Below are 6,279 nucleotides of genomic sequence, written 5' to 3' on the forward strand. Positions count from 1 at the left end.
TTGAGGCCACAACTATTTAAAACTCCAACTGGTCACTTCTCGAGATAACCGCGTCCAGGAAGGTTGTTAGCCTAGTCAGCTATAAGACGTGAGATTCGGATTGCTTCCCCTAGGCATCCCTCTCCCCTGGTACACTATATTACCAAAAGTATGTGGACACCTCGTCATCAAACATCTCAGTCCAAAATCATGGACATTAATATGGAGTCCGTCCCCCCCTTTGCTGCTATAACAGCCTCCACTCTTCTGGGAAGGCTTTCCACTAGATGTTGGAACATTGCTGCTATAACAGCCTCCACTCTTCTGGGAAGGCTTTCCACTAGATGTTGGAACATTGCTGCTATAACAGCCTCCACTCTTCTGGGAAGGCTTTCCACTAGATGTTGGAACATTGCTGCTATAACAGCCTCCACTCTTCTGGGAAGGCTTTCCACTAGATGTTGGAACATTGCTGCTATAACAGCCTCCACTCTTCTGGGAAGGCTTTCCACTAGATGTTGGAACATTGCTGCTATAACAGCCTCCACTCTTCTGGGAAGGCTTTCCACTAGATGTTGGAACATTGCTGCCATAACAGCCTCCACTCTTCTGGGAAGGCTTTCCACTAGATGTTGGAACATTGCTGCCATAACAGCCTCCACTCTTCTGGGAAGGCTTTCCACTAGATGCTGGAACATTGCTGCTATAACAGCCTCCACTCTTCTGGGAAGGCTTTCCACTAGATGTTGGAACATTGCTGCTATAACAGCCTCCACTCTTCTGGGAAGGCTTTCCACTAGATGTTGGAACATTGCTGCTATAACAGCCTCCACTCTTCTGGGAAGGCTTTCCACTAGATGTTGGAACATTGCTGCTATAACAGCCTCCACTCTTCTGGGAAGGCTTTCCACTAGATGTTGGAACATTGCTGCTATAACAGCCTCCACTCTTCTGGGAAGGCTTTCCACTAGATGTTGGAACATTGCTGCTATAACAGCCTCCACTCTTCTGGGAAGGCTTTCCACTAGATGTTGGAACATTGCTGCTATAACAGCCTCCACTCTTCTGGGAAGGCTTTCCACTAGATGTTGGAACATTGCTGCTATAACAGCCTCCACTCTTCTGGGAAGGCTTTCCACTAGATGTTGGAACATTGCTGCTATAACAGCCTCCACTCTTCTGGGAAGGCTTTCCACTAGATGTTGGAACATTGCTGCTATAACAGCCTCCACTCTTCTGGGAAGGCTTTCCACTAGATGTTGGAACATTGCTGCGGGGACTTGCTTCCATTCAGCCTTAAGAGCATAACTCAGGTCGGGCACTGATGTTGGTTGATGTAAGGGAATTCTGTCCTATGTGCACAGAAGTGACCACAGGAATCTTCTTTGATCAGAGGTTAGTTTGTTTAATAAGGATTGCAAGCCGGATTGCAACCCGGAGTATACACTAACAGTAATTTGCAAGTAACACACTCAGCACAAAATATGGTGTTTTCCCTTTTTATCCCCTACTGAGGATCACCCTGACCAGGGTGATGTCCCTTAACTTTAATATCATATAAGCTCATAATTAATAGTTGCTAATACAAAGATGTCTGCTAGGCGGAGTTCAGGGGTGGGGGGGGTGGGGGGGCATTGTCATGCTGAAATAGGGAAGGGCCTTCACTAAACTGTTGCCAAAAAGTTGGAAGCACAGAATTGTCTAGAATGTCATTGTATGCTGTAGCGTTAAGATTTCCCTTCACTGGAACTAAAATAATGAAAAACAGCCCCAGACCATTATTCCTCCTCCGCCAAAATGTACAGTTGGCACCGTGCATTGGGGCAGGTAGCGTTTTCCTGGCATCAGCCAAACCCGGATTTGTCCTTCGGACTGCCAGATGGTCCAGCTACTCATTGGACCCTATGATCACTCGGCTACTCATGCCTCTCCCTAATGTAAATATGCCTTGTCCATTGCTGTTTTGGTTAGTGATTATTCCCTTATTTCACTGTAGAGCCTCCAGCCCTGCTCAATATGCCTCAGCTTACCCTCTTGTCCCACCTCCCACAATGCAGTAACCTCACCTGGTTTAATTGATGTCTCTAGAGACAATAACTCTCTCATCGTCACTCAATGCCTAGATTTTACCTCTACTATATTCACATCCAACCATACTTTTGTCTGTACATTATGCCTTGAATCTATTCTACCGCGCCCAGAAACCTACTCTTTTTACTCTCTGTTCTGAACGTACTAGACGACCAGTTCTTATAGCCTTTAGCCGTACCGTTATCCTACTCCTCCTCTGCTCCTCTGGTGATGTAGAGGTTAATCCAAGCCCTGCAGTGCCTCGCTCCACTCCCATTCCCCAGGTGCTCTCATTTGTTGACTTCTGTAACCGCAAAAGCCTTCGTTTCATTTCATTAGAAGCCTCCTCCCTAAGTTTGTTTTATTCATTGCTTTAGCAAACTCTGCCAACCCGGATGTCCTAGTTGTCTGAATCCTGGTTTAGGAAGGCCACCAAAAACCCTGAAATTTCCATCCCTAACTTAACAATTTCCAACAAGAGAGAACTGCCAAAGGGGCGGAGTTAACCTACAGAGTTCTGTCTTACTATTCAGGTCTGTGCCCAAACAATTGTTTGCTTCTACTTAAAAATCGACCTTTCCAGGAACAAGTCTCTCACTGTTGCTGCTTGCTGTAGACCACCTTCTGCCCCCAGCGGTGCCCTGGACAACATATGTAAATTGATTGCCCCCCATCTATCTTCAGAGCTCGTGCTGTCAGGTGACCTAAACTGGGACATGCTTAACACTCCGGCCATCCTACAATCTAAGCTTGATGCCCTCAATCTCACAAAAATTATCAATGAACCTACCAGGTACAACCACAAATCTGTAAACCTAGGCACCCTCATAGATATCATCCTAACCAACCTGCCCTCCAAATACACCTCTGCTGTCTTCAACCAGGTTCTCAGTGATTACTGCCTCATTGCTTGCGTCCGTAATGGGTCTGCGGTCAAACGACCACCCCTCATTACTGTCAAACGCTCCCTAAAACACTTCAGTGAGCATGCCTTTCTAATCTCCCTGGCCCAGGTATCCTGGAGGGATATTGACCTCACTAATTTCATGAATCAGTATATTACATAAGAAATATTTTATAGTTTTTTTTTTCTCTACTTTCTGAGCTGAGAGAACACTGCATCACCATGATGCTGGGCATGCATGGCTGTTCCTCTTGTGGAGCTGAACTACAAGTAGAAGATGGTCATGACCTGTGCCCCACGTGCCTAGGCTTTGGCCACCTGCGTGAGGCCCTTACTGACCCCTGCATTAACTGCAACATCCTTCCTGTGAAGGTGAGGGAAGTGTGGCTAGCCAGAGTTGAGGGCCTGGTTTTCACAAATCATTTACCAGTGTTGTTTGCCAGGACCCACCCAGGACCACCAAAAGAGGGAAATTCCACAAAACCGATGGTGCCCCCTTCGTGAAAAAGTCAAAAAATAAGAGCCTCACTCGGAATGTCAATTCCCTATCCTCTGAGATAGAGCAGCTAAAAATGATTTTGCCTTCTTCTGAGTCCCCTGAGTCGGGGCCCTATAGCACTCCCTCCAGAGGACTCAGATAGCCTTGATGATGACCTGCTTTCTACTCGGGCATCCAACTGGCACTTTACTCACCAGGATGATGAAAAGCCCAACATGGTGAAGGGGGTGCCAACCAGTTGTGGACCCATTCAGCCTCAACGCTAAAGATGGGTCAGAGGAGTCATTCCGAGGTTCTGATCACACTGAGTCAGAAGAAAGCTCTGCCTCACTATGCGCTGTCCTGTCCTGTGTACATTCTTGAGCACCCTCAAGCCACAGTCCCTGCAGCTAACCTGTTCTTTAAGAAGGCCCCAGCAGCTACACTGTTCAAATCAAAAATCAAATCAAATGTATTTGTCACATACACATGGTTAACAGATGTTAATGCGAGTGTAGCGAAATGCTTGCGCTTCTAGTTCCGACAATGCAGTAATAACCAACGAGTAATCTAACAATTCCAAAACGACTACCTTATACACACACAAGTGTAAAGGGATAAAGAATATGTACATAAAGATATGAATGAGTGATGGTACAGAACGGCATAGGCAAGATGCAGTAGATGGTATCGAGTACAGTATATACATATGAGATGAGTAGTGTAGGGTATGTAAACAAAGTGGCATAGTTTAAAGTGGCTAGTGATACACGTATTACATAAAGATGCAGTAGATGATAGAGTACAGTATATACAGTGGGGCAAAAAAGTATTTAGTCAGCCACCAATTGTGCAAGTTCTCCCACTTAAAAAGATGAGAGGCCTGTAATTTTCATCATAGGTACACTTCAACTATGACAGACAATGAGAAATTTTTAATGAATTTATTTGCAAATGATGGTGGAAAATAAGTATTTGGTCAATTACAAAAGTTTATCTCAATACTTTGTTATATACCCTTTGTTGGCAATGACAGAGGTCAAATGTTTTCTGTAAGTCTTCACAAGGTTTTCACACACTGTTGCTGGTATTTTGGCCCATTCCTCCATGCAGATCTCCTCTAGAGCAGTGATGTTTTGGGGCAGTTGCTGGGCAACACAGACTTTCAACTCCCTCCAAAGATTTTCTATGGGGTTGGGATCTGGAGACTGGCTAGGCCACTCCAGGACCATGAAATGCTTCTGACGAAGCCACTCCTTCATTGCCCGGGCGGTGTGTTTGGGATCATTGTCATGCTGAAAGACCCAGCCACGTTTCATCTTCAATGCCCTTGCTGATGGAAGGAGGTTTTCACTCAAAATCTCACGATACATGGCCCCATTCATTCTTTCCTTTACACAGATCAGTCGTCCTGGTCCCTTTGCAGAAACACAGCCCCAAAGCATGATATTTCCACTCCCATGCTTCACAGTAGGTATGGTGTTCTTTGGATGCAACTCAGCATTCTTTGTCCTCCAAACACGACAAGTTGAGTTTTTACCAAAAAGTTATATTTTGGTTTCATCTGACCATATGACATTCTCCCAATCTTCTTCTGGATCATCCAAATGCTCTCTAGCAAACTTCAGACGGGCCTGGACATCTACTGGCTTAAGCAGGGGGACACGTCTGGCACTGCAGGATTTGAGTCCCTGGCGGCGTAGTGTGTTACTGATGGTAGGCTTTGTTACTTTGGTCCCAGCTCTCTGCAGGTCATTCACTAGGTCCCCCCGTGCGGTTCTGGGATTTTTGCTCACCGTTCTTGTCATCATTTTGACCCCACGGGGTGAGATCTTGCGTGGAGCCCTAGATCAAGGGAGATTATCAGTGGAGTGTACCTATGATGAAAATTACAGGCCTCATCTTTTTAAGTGGGAGAACTTGCACAATTGGTGGCTGACTAAGAGTAGGGGTAGGTGACCCTGGTATCCTGCCTAAATTCCCTTTCTGGCCCTCATACTATCACAGTCACCTAATCATCCCCAGCTTACAATTGGCTCATTCATCCCCCCTCCTGTCCCTTGTAACTATTCCCCAGGTTGTTGCTGTAAATGAGAATGTGTTCTCAGGCAACTTAGCTGGGGAAAGCAGGGTCAAATAAAATAAATAACTCTTGCGAGTGTGCAGTCGAGAGCACAGCGCTGACACTGACCCTCGTCATCGTACTGGGTCTTACCGTGAACAACGAAAATAGCAACTGCACACCAAGCCAAAAGGTCACCTTTTATTTGCATGGTTCTGAACTTCCACACGATGAGGGCATGTGTAACACCTCAGTGTGTGAACAGCATTTATCTTCTTCTGCAAAAATTCCTGTTGAATGTGTTGGTGAAGGTACGAACGTTCAACAACTGATGGGCATGTTCGTGGTGACCGTACTGACGGTCTCCAAATATTCGTAGAACCATAGTTACATTCGTAACTTCCGATTGTCTGTCCCACTGGGTCTTTGGCCCTAGTTAGTACAGCTTTAAAATAAATACATCAATTACATTGATGCTGAGGTGGATGATTGCAGTAGAGACAAAACTCTGTCAACAATAGGAACATTTGCCAATTTGTTACAGATAATAGCGCTAGTTCTTTGTGCTTTGCAATGCAAATGAGAAGTCTATTATGAGTCTGTCAGACAGAGACCATCGAGACACACGGCAATGCAATTAGGGTTAAACAAGGGTATTTGTGGTGGAAACACAGCCAGTGTCTCTGCTGTTCGATACCAAGGTAGCCTATTTCCAAATGGTTATCAGACTGACAGTGAAAAAGGGGCAATGAGATGTTCATAGTACCCAAGATACTGAAAGCCATT

General features: G+C 45.5%; 1 protein-coding gene across 3 annotated transcripts in view; it reads left to right on the plus strand.

Annotated features, from left to right (window-relative positions):
* The window catches only part of LOC109908310 (glycoprotein-N-acetylgalactosamine 3-beta-galactosyltransferase 1-B), a 34,227-nt gene that overhangs the window by 24,259 nt on the left and 3,689 nt on the right, over positions 1-6,279 (plus strand). The window lies entirely within an intron of this gene.

The sequence above is a fragment of the Oncorhynchus kisutch genome, linkage group LG17 (assembly GCF_002021735.2).
Source record: "Oncorhynchus kisutch isolate 150728-3 linkage group LG17, Okis_V2, whole genome shotgun sequence".
Lineage (NCBI taxonomy): Eukaryota > Metazoa > Chordata > Actinopteri > Salmoniformes > Salmonidae > Oncorhynchus > Oncorhynchus kisutch.